The sequence below is a fragment of the Suncus etruscus genome, chromosome 3 (genome assembly GCF_024139225.1).
Source record: "Suncus etruscus isolate mSunEtr1 chromosome 3, mSunEtr1.pri.cur, whole genome shotgun sequence".
Taxonomy (NCBI): Eukaryota; Metazoa; Chordata; class Mammalia; order Eulipotyphla; family Soricidae; genus Suncus; species Suncus etruscus.
This window is the reverse complement of record NC_064850.1, coordinates 123,906,404-123,921,378: the sequence shown is the minus strand read 5'-3', so window position 1 is coordinate 123,921,378 and position 14,975 is coordinate 123,906,404.

The following is a 14,975-nucleotide window of genomic DNA, read 5'->3' as shown; positions in this document are numbered from 1 at the left end:
CCCTACCTCCATTCCATATCTCTGGCCCCACTTTCAGGTAACTTTAACCTGGCCAAAAAAAATTCATTTACTCCATCAATAAGAATAATAAATAGACCCTAATATCTGTTCTTTCTTCACAGTGCCTTGTAATGTTTTCCTGGCCTTTTTGAATTAAGGACTCTGCTTCTAACCCCCACTTCATATCAAGAACTGCCGAGAAGCGTCTTTGATGGCTCTGCTGATGAAAGGTCATTTTTCCACCTTACGTCTTCATCTTGATCCCATTAATACCTGTAAATAAGGTCCAGATTTCAGATAATTAAAGAAGAATTATTCCTGTAACTCCTGCTACTACAATATAAATGACATTTTCTTGCCTGTCTCCCAGTGGAAAATGTGGTATAAACAACCAGAAACTCTGCAGGTAATGAGGAGACACCTCGTGTTGAGAAAGTCCCTAATAAACCACAGTGTGGGGACTCCCTTCCTTTGGGGACCAGTGAGGTAACTCGTCCCCTCAGCAACCTGAATCAGGTCTTCTAGCAAGGGTTCCCCTGGTCCCTGGGGCTTTTCTGGAAAACACCAGCTGGGGAAGACCAAGAAGAGTCAGCCCGGTTTACAGCAGATGGAAACTGGAGCCACCTGTAGGAAAAACGTATTTTTACACCACTTCAAGGACGCCAGAATCACACTTAATGGCTCCTACTAATTCCTAAACACCATGTTCAAACCGAATGCCTGGTGACTTTAATTGAAGGTACGGTATTATTTGTACCATAAGATGCATCCCTCAAAGATGAGGGGAAATGTCTGTGCATTTTATGGAGCGAATGTCACGGGACCTGAAGTCTGAGTGCAGGGGAGGAGAGCATATACTAACCACTTGACACTGGCAGTGCTGTGCCCCTTTATTGTGCAGGCATAACACATAGTACAAGAAATCAGGTTAATGCACTTTCACCGTCACATATAGAGCTTTCATTTAAGATTATTTGATCGCTGCTGAAACTTTTATTTTTTATATTAACAGAAACGTTTTTTTTTTTCTGATGTAAAAAAAAATATTAGGTAAATGTGTTTAACTAGCTGTGGACCTACATATTGCAAATACACTTTGTTCTCGGAGGTTGGTTGTTCCCAGCTACTGTCTCTTGAAGTCACTTGTTTTCCTTGTCTAAAAGCTATGTGCGTCTTATGGTCGAGTGCATCTTCTAGAGAGAAAAATGTGGTGTTCAAGGAGATCAGTTTGAGAGTTTTCACAGATACTAATGCAGCTGAGGGACCCTTTGCAAGTCCATGAAATCATTGTCTCCAGTATCTCTGGGACTGTGTGTAGTTTAAGGAAACATGCCCTGCAGAGATGAGGCTGTGTGTAGTCCCGTATATTTTATTCCTCCTGAATGCAATTGCGTAATGCAGGACTGTGAAGGTGGAAATTGGAACTTAGCAGTTCTGATTCCCACACAGCTCCAGGGAAGCATCAGAGAGAGGTGAATCCTACCCTCAGCGCAAGAGAAATAAGATAGGGATAGCTATACTCCCCCCACCCCCCTTGTCTCCCATGTGCAGGGGTAGTCTTGATATATATATCTCAAGTAGTTACTTAGTATTCTAAATTTTGAGTTTAATCATATTTTGATAAAGTGGTACTTTAAACCTTTGCCTCCTTGAACATTTAAATTTCTATTTCCATATTATTTATGAGCCTCCATCTTTACCTATTATGATTTATTATGTATTGTTATTAGACCTTTACCTACATATCTTGTCACTTCATATATATGTATATATATACATATACATTATAAAGGGATGTTAAGATTTTAGGGTAATGTAATATGTTAACATTACATAATGCCCTTTTAAGTGGAAATCTGCCTAGTTTTACTTTTCTCATATAGATTATATATCTGTGTGTACATACACACACACACAAACACATAGGCTTATAGGACTCAATTCTTTTTTTTTGTTTTGTTTTTTGGGCCACACTCTTGGCTAAGCGCTCAGAAATTGCCCCTGGCTTGGGAACCATATGGGACACCGGGGGATCGAACCGTGGTCCTTCCTTGGCTAGCTCTTGCAAGGCAGACACCTTACCTCTAGTGCCACCTCACCGGCCCCAGGACTCAATTCTTAATGTTCATTGCAAGAAGCTTGTCTGGTACTTTTTGATTTATATGACTTTCTGAACTTTGAATCTAAATGGGCTCAGTACATCAGCATGTTGTGAAGAGGTCAGAATTTTTTTTTGTTACATCTCACTCTACTGTGTGTTTCACCTCACAGTGGCTCCATGGACAGACACAGCTTTGCAGAATTCTCTGGTCTTAAATCTCTACCCATCCAACCTGAAAACAATGCAATTAAAATGAAACTATTCCCAGAGAGCCTTCAAACTAAAGGCGATTAAAATAGCAGCCTACGAGCATACAGATATGGGGAAATCTGTTTATTTCAGGAGAACAATCCCCGAGAGTTGTACAGATTGTGGACCTGAAGTTATGGGTTTAAGAGACTTGTTTTTATTGCTTTGCTTTAGGTTAGCCAACAAAGGTGGCTCTAACAAGAGGTTCCAGAAATAGAGGCACTTGGTGCAAATGTGGTTAGCACAGAGAACAGGTCACTTATCTGATTCTTCACCATCCATCCTTTAGGTTTTTGTGATTTATTTGATGTGCCAGCTATAAAATCTTGTTGACTGGTCATGTTCTGCTGGATCACTTAGACCACTATGCCCAGCCCAGCGCTGGCACATGCAGAGAACTTTCCTGAGCTCGAGTAACACAGCAGCTCTCCTCCTGACTCACTGTTTCCATATCCAAATTAGGCTTTCAGTATCCTTGGGAAAATGATTATTATCACCCTTGAACAGTAACATTCATTTTTAAAGAAGATATGCATTGGGGTTGGGGCTCGGAGATAGCTCCACAGCTTTGTTCCTGGCACCATATGCCACCCACCTTCTCTGACCAATGAAAAACATTAAACAGCACAAGGCTCTGTTCCCAGCACTGCAGAGCCCATTGCATTCTTGGCCCTTGCTTTGATGCATCAGCTTGATTAGCTGAGAATCACTAGCGAGTCCCTGGCCCGGCCCCCTGAACATGTGCTCTGGGCAGTCATATGAGCCAAAAGGCCTTAAGGATGCAGTTGTCAGAACAGATCCTGTGCATCCTTAGGATTGTGATGCTGGGTGGATGCATACAACAAGTTAATACTGTACAAAGTGTGTTACACTTTAAGATTGTACTTTTAAGATTATACTGCACATATAATTTTAAGTGTTACTAGGTGCATATGGATAATGGGGTGCCACTAGTAATACTTTTATTAATACTAAGTTATACTTCCAACTCATTATATTTCATTTGTGTGCTATCCTTTATGTCTTTGAGTGTGAGTGTGTGTGCGTGTGTGCATTCTCATGTTGAATACATTATGTCAGGGTAGCACATATAAAAAATTCTATTTGGAGGACTAGAGTATAAATTACTAATGGCAGCAAAGTTTACTCAGAGTAATACAAAGTTCATGATTCTTGCTCCATGCTTTCACATTTTTATAATTATTTTACACAAATGCACTATCAATTGCATAAGGAAATTGACATCTCTACATGGTTACTATGATATCTTAAAGTAAATATACTTAGATACCTAAAATGCACATATACAATATATACATTAAATAAAAGGCTAAATATATTTGGAGATCTGCCAATGTATAGGGAAGGCTCTTATCGTGGATAGGGCTGACCCAAGTTCATTATCTAATGTCATATATGATTCCTCCGGCTCTTCCAGGAGTGATCCTGAGCACAGAGACCAGAGAAAACCTTGAGCACCACTGGGTATGGACCCCCCCAAAAACTGAAAGTTAAAGTACTTAGATAATTCTTAAGGTTTAGATTTATCTTTTTGGAGGGAGGGGGCACTCCCAGTGATGCTCAGGGGTTACTCTTGAATATGTTCTCAGAAATCGCTCCAGAGTGAGGGGACCATATGGAATGCAAAGGATAAAACTCAGGTCAGTCCTGGGTCAGCCTCTTGCGAGGCAAACACCCTTCCGCTATGCTATCTTTCCGACCCCTAGATTTATCTTTTAGAAAATTGGTTGCTAGAAAGTTAGCATTAAGGAATGTTTGCAAGATAAGTAACAGATTTTCCTTCCTTCCTCCTTCCATTCTTTCTCCCTTCCTCCCTCCCTCCCTCCCTCCCTTCCTCCCTTCCTCCCTCCCTTCCTCCCTCCCTCCTCCCTCCTCCCTCCTTTCCTCCCTCCCTTCCTTCTTCCTTCCTTCCTTTCTTCCTTCCTCCCTCCCCTCCCTCCCTCCCTCCCTCCCTCCCTCCCTCCCTCCCTCCCTCCCTCCCTCCCTCCCTCCCTCCCTCCCTCCCTCCTTCCTTCCTTCCTTCCTTCCTTCCTTCCTTCCTTCCTTCCTTCCTTCCTTCCTTCCTTCCTTCCTTCCTTCCTTCCTTCCTTCCTTCCTTCCTTCATCTTCCTTTCCCTCCTTCCTTCGTAGTTTGTAGACATGAGAAATCCAATGGTTTCTTAGCTTCAATGGCAGGGAGGAAAAGGATTTTTAGCAATGATGCTGGTTGTTATTACTTTAATGCAACCAGTTGCATAAGCTAAGGGCTAGATGGGAATATTAATGAGAACTGAGACAGTGCAGGATCCCTGCCGTGACTACCCTGGATTCCCAAGACTGTTAATTTAACTACTAGAGATGGTTTTACTGCTATAGCGCGCCCCCTACTGGCCCGATAGAAGAGCAGAATAGTCACCGGTAATTCATACTATTTGTAGTCTTTAAATTATTTATTCTTTCACTCAAATCCTGCATGCTTTTGGATTAGGTATGTAAGATAAATTTGTCAACAGAAGTGTATTGATTTTTTTTACCATTAGAGACTTAGATGAATAGAAATGGTGTTAGTTTGAGGGATTACATTCAGAGTTAGAATTAATTTACTCAATCTGAGTGATTGAACAAGAGAGTCCTAGCAGAAAAACATAGTAAATAATCTGTGGTAGTGTCTGCCTTTTTTCCATAAGTAATTTTTAAAATAACCCATACATGATAAAAAATTAACACCTCATTTCCATGTCCTCTTCTTTTATGCAGATCAAAAAGTTACAACTTTGCAAGTTTAGTATTTGATGACACCATGCGTAGCTGTGATTATTCCATTCTTAGACTGAAAGCAGGAGCTGAGAAGAAATTAATCTGAGCCACTCTGTTGGTAATTCAGGTCAAGGCTGGATAAGGCAGAGTGTGCCTTACATGGCATCCAGTAGCCACCTTTAGAATGTGTAGGACATATTCTGATTTTGTTTTAATCTGCACAAATTGGTAAGAGGCATTTGATATTATTAGTCAATCTGGCAACTACAGAAATCATGATTTAGAAAAAGTGTGCTAGGGGTCAGAATGAGAGCAGAGTGGGTAGAACACTTGTTTTTCATGTTACCAACTCATGTTCAATTCCCAGTACCCTATATCTCTTTTTCTGAGTTGGCCAGTGTAATCCTTGAGCATTGTGATTCCTGAACACTGTTGGAGAGGCAGCCACACACATGCAAACAAAGAAAAAACAAAAAAGAAAGTGTTTTGTCCTGATAATGTTTAGCAAGTTTGTTGAAAATAAGCATAAAATAAACTTGATAGGGCGGGTTGAGGAATTTCTCTAGCACTAGCATGCACACCACAACTGATTCCAATCTACACATGTGTCTTCAACTGTCCACAAAATTCCAAATAATCTGCAGCAAATTCATTCACTCTAATAACCAATTCCAGCATTTCACTATAAATATTAACATAGAATTTGTCTAAGATTTACTAGCTAGTAGTGGTTTGATATTATTATAAAAATTGGAAAGTAACCATAGATGATAGAACCTTAGTGAAATTTTTTAGTTACAATCTCAAATTATACAAATTAAAAACATGCATTTATACTTAATTAGTTCTATGAATATTTCCTTTAAAATTGTATTATTCTAGTCACTAAAGTAGTCTCCCTGCTTCAATTATTAACTTTTCCTGATTTGCGTTTGTCTTTATAACAATGCTTGATTAGCAAAGTTGTTCAGTTACACATTTCCTTTGAAACATTTTGTTCTACTTAGCACTAATTTTCTGAGGGTTGGGAGAGCTATCTGTCTTGAAGGATGTATTGGATTCATCCATTTCAAATCCCATAGTACATATTGTAGCAGAATAAAGTAGGCAGTTGAAAATTTGAATCAAAATATAAATAGCAGATAGTCAAATTAAATCTCAGGGGTGAGAAGATGGAGGACATTTGAATCATATTACCAGATGTTCAGACTCTACTGTGAATTACAAAACAAAAAATGCTAATTGGAAATATTGAGGTCATTGTACATTTTTAAAGTAAAATTCAGAGATTTATCTTATGAACAACTCTAAAATTTCAAAATATATTAAATCTAAAACTACAAGAAAAATATGCATTACTTATATATTTTTAATTTAAAGAATCAAATCTGCCTGGGATTGACATTTTATTCTCTTTGATTTTACATAGAATATTTGCACTGTTTAGTATTGGAACAACATTAGGCACAATTTCTAATCAAGGTATCAACAATCCAATCATTCTACTGTGGTACCCTGTGGTCTCCTCAATCTACTGCATTAATGGTTAGACAGAGAGTGGATTTGATATTAAATCATTCTTTTAGAATCAATTTCTGGTGGTTCAATTTCAAAAGCTATGGAAACAAAGGCATTAATTATACATTTCCATTATGAAAGAGCCAATATCTGCAATCAGTGAGGCATAATTTCTTTAGGAGACAATGCAACCTGTTCTCTGATCAAGTTTTGTTTCCCACTGGGAGACATCAGTCTCCAATTACATGGCAAGCAGGCCAGAGAAAGGAAGCAAACAACAGTGCTTCCCGTGGGGAGGACGTGAAAGGACCTAACTCAAGATACCTTAGTAAATCAAAATTCTATCCTTTTTTTAGTCCATTTCCTTCACACATGCTTCCATGCACAGCCAAAGCATTGAAAATTTATTTTGATTACCACTTAGTACCTTACCATAGACAAAATATTTTATGTATTCTTTCAGAATCATCAAATTTGCATTCTATTTTGCTGAAAAAAATTAGAATGAGGAAATTATTGTATAATAAAGATTATTTTTCTCATGAAAGTAGCAATGGATAAAAATAAGAAAATATAGCAGACTTTTACTTATCCCAACATTTATGTATTTTACTTTATTAGTTATTATAGTAAAAGTAGTTTTGTTAATTCAGAGGCTAATTAAGATATAAAATTACTCTTAAAATAATGTCATATGGGGAATGATGATGATTCTTAAGATGAAACAATGGAAGAATGATTTAAAAAAATAATCAATAAACTAAGCAAACCTCAGTACATAAAAGACATTGTTGAGAAAATGTGCAATTATTCTCTCTCACACTCCATAGACACAGTACAGAAAAGGGTGATGAATAACTCCCGAGAACATAACAAGTTCTGACTTCCAAACAGGATAAACTCTCGCTGATCTTTGATGATTACCAATATCAGGCTACGTCTTGAATATTGTCAGTCCTGAATTTATTTATTAAACACTTCCCTAAATTAACTCAATTGAACCTATCTCTAAAACTTGTTCTAAATCTCCCCTCTTATACCCTGCTCAAATATCTACTTGAATCTTTTACAACCTCAGCTTCAGAATTATCAGTAAAAGTTCTCCTTTCTTCTCTCTGTTACTTCTTCGATGATGTTTTTATCCCAAACTTTTCAGTTTGGAATATTATCAGTCAGTACCTTTGGAAGGGTTGGCATTTGATACATAAAAGGATATAATCACATTTCAGTGTCCTGGAAAATTAGATGGCCTTAGTACCTATTTTGACTAATGTCACAATAATAATACATAACCTCCAAGACAATGTCTTAAGGAATGTTGAGATCAAAACAGAAATTCATAATTTTATAGTAAAAATAGTTCACTCTACTAATTCAATATCTTAATATATAAATCAAATATATGATTAAATGTAATATGTCTATAAAATATTTAAATAATCTTGGTCACACTAAGCAAAGGAAATTTTCTAGGCATGAAGTATCAGATTTGCTGGAAGAAAAAAATTCACTAATCCAACAGACACCATTTATGCTGAGAACTAGGAAGTTAATTTTATTTTGTTTCTAATTCACCCCCCATGTTCTATAATATCTGTTATTTTGCCAAAAATCTTCAGGAATATGTAGTTCTAAATATTTTCAGACTCTTCTTTCAGTTTTTGGGAAAAATATTTCATCTAAAATTAATTCGATGAATTTTCTGTTTGCTATTAAAAATTGCTTTTGTTTGCCAGTGTAGAAGCCATTGAAAATGACATGAAGATATGAGTAAGATTTGATTACAAGCATCTGCTCAGAGAAATGCATGGGCAGGTGATCTTGCCCTTAAGCAAATACAGCATTCTATTTTGTAGGCTTAGGATCTACATGAACAAGACATGTGTACTAAATTCAGCAGGTGGTAAAGCAATGCTCTCACAGACATAGTAAACACAAAATGTATGAGGTGGCCATCTATACATGTTGCTGTATTAGTACGATGACTACAGAATTTCTAGGTAATAGGAACATGAGTGACATCACTGACACAAATTTTATTTGGCACATACTGGTTCTCTACTTACTAGCATGATTCACTGTCCTGATATTTTTACTTCAGTAATAATCTTCCACAGAACTTCTTGTGTGCTTTAGGAAATGCCAATGTGACTTTGTTGTTTGCCAGTGTTCCTACAAGAACTACAGTTCTTCCAAATTTTATTATATTCTTGGAATACAGAGAAATCTTTTCCAGACTTTCAGTCAAATATAATTATGAACTTAAATTAAATTAGCATATACATGACATAGTTTGCATATTGATGAATAAAAAATAAACACTTGTAAAATCTCTGATATTTAAATGTTTTGACCAAATTATAGTTTTGTCTTAAAATGTCAATAGTGCAGTTTATATTGAGAACTAGTATTATTGCACTCCTAAATATTAAAAATGAAAACATAATTATTCCAGGCATAATTTAGAATTATTTAAGGGAGTGGTAATATTTTTCTGATTGTTTTTATTTGGATACATCCTGCCCTGTTAGAACTATTCCTGGTTCTTAGCTCAGAATCACTTTGTATAAAGGTCTTTGGGAACAGATATGGTGCCTGAGTATGAACCCAGGCCAGCCATGTGCAAGGCAAGCACCCTATCAATCTTCCAGCTCCACAAGGTAATAAACAGTGAAAGACTTTGGAAATAGAGAATCACTGACTTGAGACCTTCAGTCTCTGCTTGTGTGAGCTCACTCAGATGAACCCACTAAGATTCTTTAAGTTTAATGCCTCATTTATGGAAAAAGGTATTTACATCTCAGAGATTTTCTAAAGTTTAAAATAAGATAATGGTTCAATTACAGTGATCAGAAGAAAATAGATACTAAGTAAATATCATTAATTTTATCTGTGTCAAATATGAGCTTATTAAAATTAGCTAAGTGTAAAAGTGTGACCATTTTTCTCATCCTCCACTGTTAAAGAGGAAGGAGGTGAATGAGAATGGAGTTAATGTTCGGTTGACAGCCTAATCCCTTAACATAAATGATTAAATATGCATGATAAAATGAATTAATATTTGTTGAATGTCAACTAGCTATGTAGCATGTATTTTGTGCAGGTGGGTGTCAACCACAAAGGTAGAAAAGCCACAGCTTTCAAAGTATAAAGAGGGGCTCCAACTATTCTTGACTCACTTGAAACCATAGATGAACAGGTTTGGCTACAATCATTTTAATGACAATCATATCACTTATACCAGCCATATAATATTTGACACCATGTTTCATTTCTACCTATTTGCACATAGTACCAAGTGCAGATCCAAGACTCTCGAGTCCCTCTGAGGTGCACTTTACATTACATCTTGCAGCTGGAGGAAAAAAGGAAACCAGTAAATGCCAGTTGACTGTAATGATTTCAAATATCTGCTAAAGAGGAATTCAGCTGCCGCACCTGCTTGCTGTGTGATCATTCCATTGCCAGGCTCTCCTGTGAATCGGTCCACAGACACAACACCTATTGAAAATGATTGGGTCTTGAGAAAATGTAAATTGATATTTCATTCTCTATAGGTCTGTGGCAGTGGTAATATCTGTAGTCTACATGCATAGCAAATTAAATCACTTTTTTTTTAAGCTAGCAGAGGGTCTGCCTAATAAAAACGCTTATGAAACCCTACTGTCTGTTCAGTAACAGCTTTTCATGGTGAAGCATTTCAGCTTTTAAAAAGCAACAGAACAAATGTGATTGATTATCAGTTCACTTACCAGATTCTCCATTGAAATTAGAGAAAGTAAAAGCTCTTTTATGAAAGTGATATAACCACCTGAAATATTAAACCAATAAAATCTGTGTTCCTCTGTTTGTGAACTGTCTTGACCCAGATGTATAAAGCATCCTTCTGGATTGTAGGAGCCATAGATAGTAAATGATCCATCTTTTCTAACTGTGGCAAAGCAATAAAATGCCTTCTAAATTAACTCAAAGGTCAAAACACGCTAAACAATTCTACCATTGAAGTCAATCTGAAGTTAGCCACACATCTGATAAGCAGAACAAATAAAAAATTGCAGACTATTAGTATGTACTTGGGAGATGTTATGGGAATTATTAACTTATTAAAAACAAGTTCCCAGTGCCTGACACCTAACAAAACTAGTTTTGATTGAGCATTAATTTGTTTTTCTGCTTATCTAAATATTTGCCAAAGCCCCGATGAGTTTGAATAAGCTGATATACTTTTCTGCAAATAGCTCTGTTATCTATAAATATCCCTCTTTTTAAAAAGTCTCTATAGAACCTGTTTCAAATGGCTACAGATAATGCCTGTGTCTATTTCTCTGTTTAAGAAGTGTAAATACAATCATATCAATGCAGGCATCTTTAATAGAAGCTTCCCCGGGATTCAGTTTGTAGAGAAGCAATTTTGACTGTGGGTGGACCCATTCAATGGTTCTGTTCTCTTTGGAAGAAAAGATTCTACCATCTGCAAAAAAAAGAAAAAAAAAAGAAAAAAAGAGAAAAAAAGTGCTGTGGATGCCATTGCATCTGTCTTCTCTGTGATGGGGATTTTATGCAGTTAAGAAACCTACAAAAATCATATTATAACTAAAGGTTACTTAAAGGTAGTTGAATGGGTGACAATTAAGCAACATTAATTTGCAGGACTATGTTAATAAACAACTGATTGTGTGGGTCAGATCAGACAAGATGGAGAGCTTGAGAGATGGGAAAATCCTAAGGCATTGTCAAAACGCGAGAGTGACTCAGGGTGCAGTTACAAGGTTTATCTTTTGGTTTGGGAATCAAAGAAAATTAAATAGGAGGTAGTGCCAGTGGGCAGGTAAGTCAGTGGACTTACCTGGAGCCAGGTGGGTTTGGATCTGTTTCTTTTTTTCTCATGTAATCCCAGGTAAGTATAGTGAAGTTGTTGGATTGCAATAGATATCATGGCAATCTTGGAGCACAGAATTATAATTATTCCATTTATAATAATTTCTTCACTTTTATATAAATCACAGTCTTTGGAATTTCTTTATGCAATCACTACTAACAGTTTGTAACACCCTAAATTAAGGCAAGCTCTTATTCAAATTTATATACACTTAATTTTTGAAGCAAATAATTTCCATCTATGTGTATGTATAAATATGTATATATATTTCATGAAATAAAATAGTTTTACTGAGTGAAAATTACATAGAAAGACAGAGAGAAAAAGAGAAGAAATACTTGTTCAAGAGAACATGTATTGTTTCAAAGTACACAAAGAAAGCAAACTAAGAGATAGAGAGACAAAGAAAGCAAACAAAGAGACAGAAAGAGAAAGAAAGAAAACAAAGAGACAGAGAGACAAAGATGTGGGGTGAGTGGACAAAAGAGAAGACTAGCTTGAAGAACCAGCCTCAACAATGTGTATCTTTTAAAAAGAAAATTGACTTTGTTTAAGAATAAATATAATGGACCAGAGACATAACACAGCTGTAGGGTGTTTGCTTTGCATGGGACAGACACGGGTTAGATTCCCAGCATCCTATATGGTCCCTCGAGGATCCCAGAAATTATTTCTAAGCCCAGAGCCAGGAATAGTCCCTGAGCTTTGCTGGGCATGGCCTTTCTCCCCCAAAAAGAATAAATATAAAACCAAAGCTATATAAAGGAGAGAAAAGAATAGGAGAGTTAAAAAGAAAGTCTAACATTCTGAAAATGTTCATGGATTACCACATAGAAAATTTCTATAAAAACAATCGAAATGATATCATTTATATTGGCATAATTAAAAAGCATAGAAATCACTGGTAGAAACAGAGATAGGTCAGGGCTCAGTCTGACTTTCCTCAAGGAAAACTAAGTTCCATCTTCAGCATTGTATACAATCCCCTGAGCACAATGCCAGGAATAAATTGTTGGTGCCACTGACTATGATGGAAAAATATATATACAAAAATTTAAAAAATAACTGCAAAAGCAAATTTTATTAGTTTAATAACCATGATAATATCTTTTGTATTATTAACATTAGCAACATAAACATATGGAACTTGACCCCAAATTTGGAGAGAATGACTTAACAATCTTACACTCTACTTCCAAACTTGGGTTAAGAAGTACCATTAAGTGTAGTGGATAAAAATACGTCCGAAATAAATACAGGAAATTAAAATCATCTTTCAAGTACAATTCATTCACGTATGGAATGATTATATTGGAATAACGGCAAGACATTTATTTCATTGGCATATCGACCCTTGGTTCTGAAACTCCCTTCACGGTGCACATTGTTAGAGAACTAGGCTGGCTTTGCCTGTTCCCCAGATGAAGCACATGGCAATGCCAGTGTCGTGCTATAAGGGAGTAGCCCCTGCTGACACTTCTCTGAAACGATGAGAGAAGCCATATGGTGCCGAGTCTCCACCGCTCTTTTCGGTAATTCCATGCATATGGGTGTGGAGGATGGGGCAAGCAGGAAACAAGCGAGACCCCTCACGGACCCATCCTTAGAATGGCGGATCCTCACATCTTTAAAGTATTGTTAAAATATGGGAAAAATGAGTCACCTGAGAACAATTCAAGAAGCTGCATTTGCATTTTTGGAGCTTCCCGTCGCTCTGGAATAACCTACCACAAATGAGTGCCTGAGAAGTTCTTAGATGGTCCAGTGGGTGCTTCTGGATCACACTCTGTGTGGGGGCAGAGCTGAGTTCTCCCTGCTCTCAGCCAGAACTTGTTTGCTGACCATTTCCTGAGGATGAGCATCGTCAACATCCCCCAAGTCACCTTTCTTTCCCTGCACCCCCCAGTTCTGCTTCTACCATTAGTCCTTATTTATGAGTAAAGCACAATGATTTGCAAAGTTATACACCACTGTTTTTGACAGATAATGTCCCAGTACTGATCTCTCCATAGTGCTGTCAATGTTCCCATGTTCTCTCTTCCCCCACCTCCCCATTCCGCCACCTTGACAAGCATCTTTAGGAGTTGAACTAAATTTAAAGTTTGTGTCTCATTATTTCAGTTTTGTTGACTCTATGATTTAGGTTATTTAACTCCATTATTCCTCAATTCCACTAATGTACATAAATACCCTTGAAGTATGACCCTCTGCTAACTCTCATTTGTCTTTCTCTCCATTTCCAAAAATTATTGCTTTGCATTTTCTTATATGTTGGGGCCAAGATTTTTATCATTTTCAACAACCTTTGCAATTGTAATATTTACACCCAAATTATTCCTGTTTCAAAACCAACAAATTTATAAATTTAATTTTATTGACCATGTATCCAAACAAATCCACAGATTACATAATAATTATGTGAGCAGGTTTTGTGGACTTAAAAGTGGGACTAAAGTGTCATTATTCATTTACTATAATAAGCAAACAATTAGAGGTTCATGAGCATATAAACATATCTTGTAAAATTTTAATATTTTTAAATAATAATTTTAATAATCTTCATATATAAAAATATCTTAATGTATAATACATTATGCATATTTGTGCACTAATGCATTTAATTACTGCATATATATTTTAAATTTGAGAATATTAAATTAGGTGTGATAGAGGGAAACTAGTCAAAATTTTTGTTTGCTTGATTTTGGTTCATAGATGGTGTTCTCAGGTCTCACATCTGACTCTGCATTCAGGGAACCCTCCTAGTAGTGCTCTGGAAGCCATACAGCATTGGAGGGATCAAACCTTGGTCAATTTTTTTGCAAGGAAATTGGCCCATTCATTATACTAATGCTCCAGCCTTAGTAAAATTTAAAAGGGAGTAGACATGAGATTATAAATGAGTTTATTATAACTAAAACATTCAGAATTTCTGCAAAAAAATTCTATGGATTTTACTTTACAGGTAACACAAATCAAACACACTTGACATGATTCCATGAAAATAAGATATACTAGCATTGCTTTTTTGAGTTTTATGATTTCTTTTTTTCATTTTTTTCTTTATTTAAACATCTTGATTACAAATATGATTGTGATTAGGTTTTAGTCATGTAAAGAGCACCTCCCTTCACCAGTGCAACATTCCCACCACCAATGTCCCAAATCTCCCTCTACCCCACCCCACTTCCACCTGTATTCTAAACAGGCTTTCCAGTTCCCTCATTCATTCACATAGTTATGATAGTTCTCAGTGTAGTTATTTCTATGACTGCACTCACCTCTCTATGTGGTGAGCTTTATGAAGTGAGCTGGAAGTTCCAGCCCTCCTCTCATTGTCTCTGAGGATTGTTGCAAAAATGACTTTTATTTTTCTTAAAACTCATAGATGAGTGAGACTATTCTGCGTCTCTCTCTCTCCCTCTGACTTATTTCACTCAGCATGATAGACTCCATGTACATCCATGTATA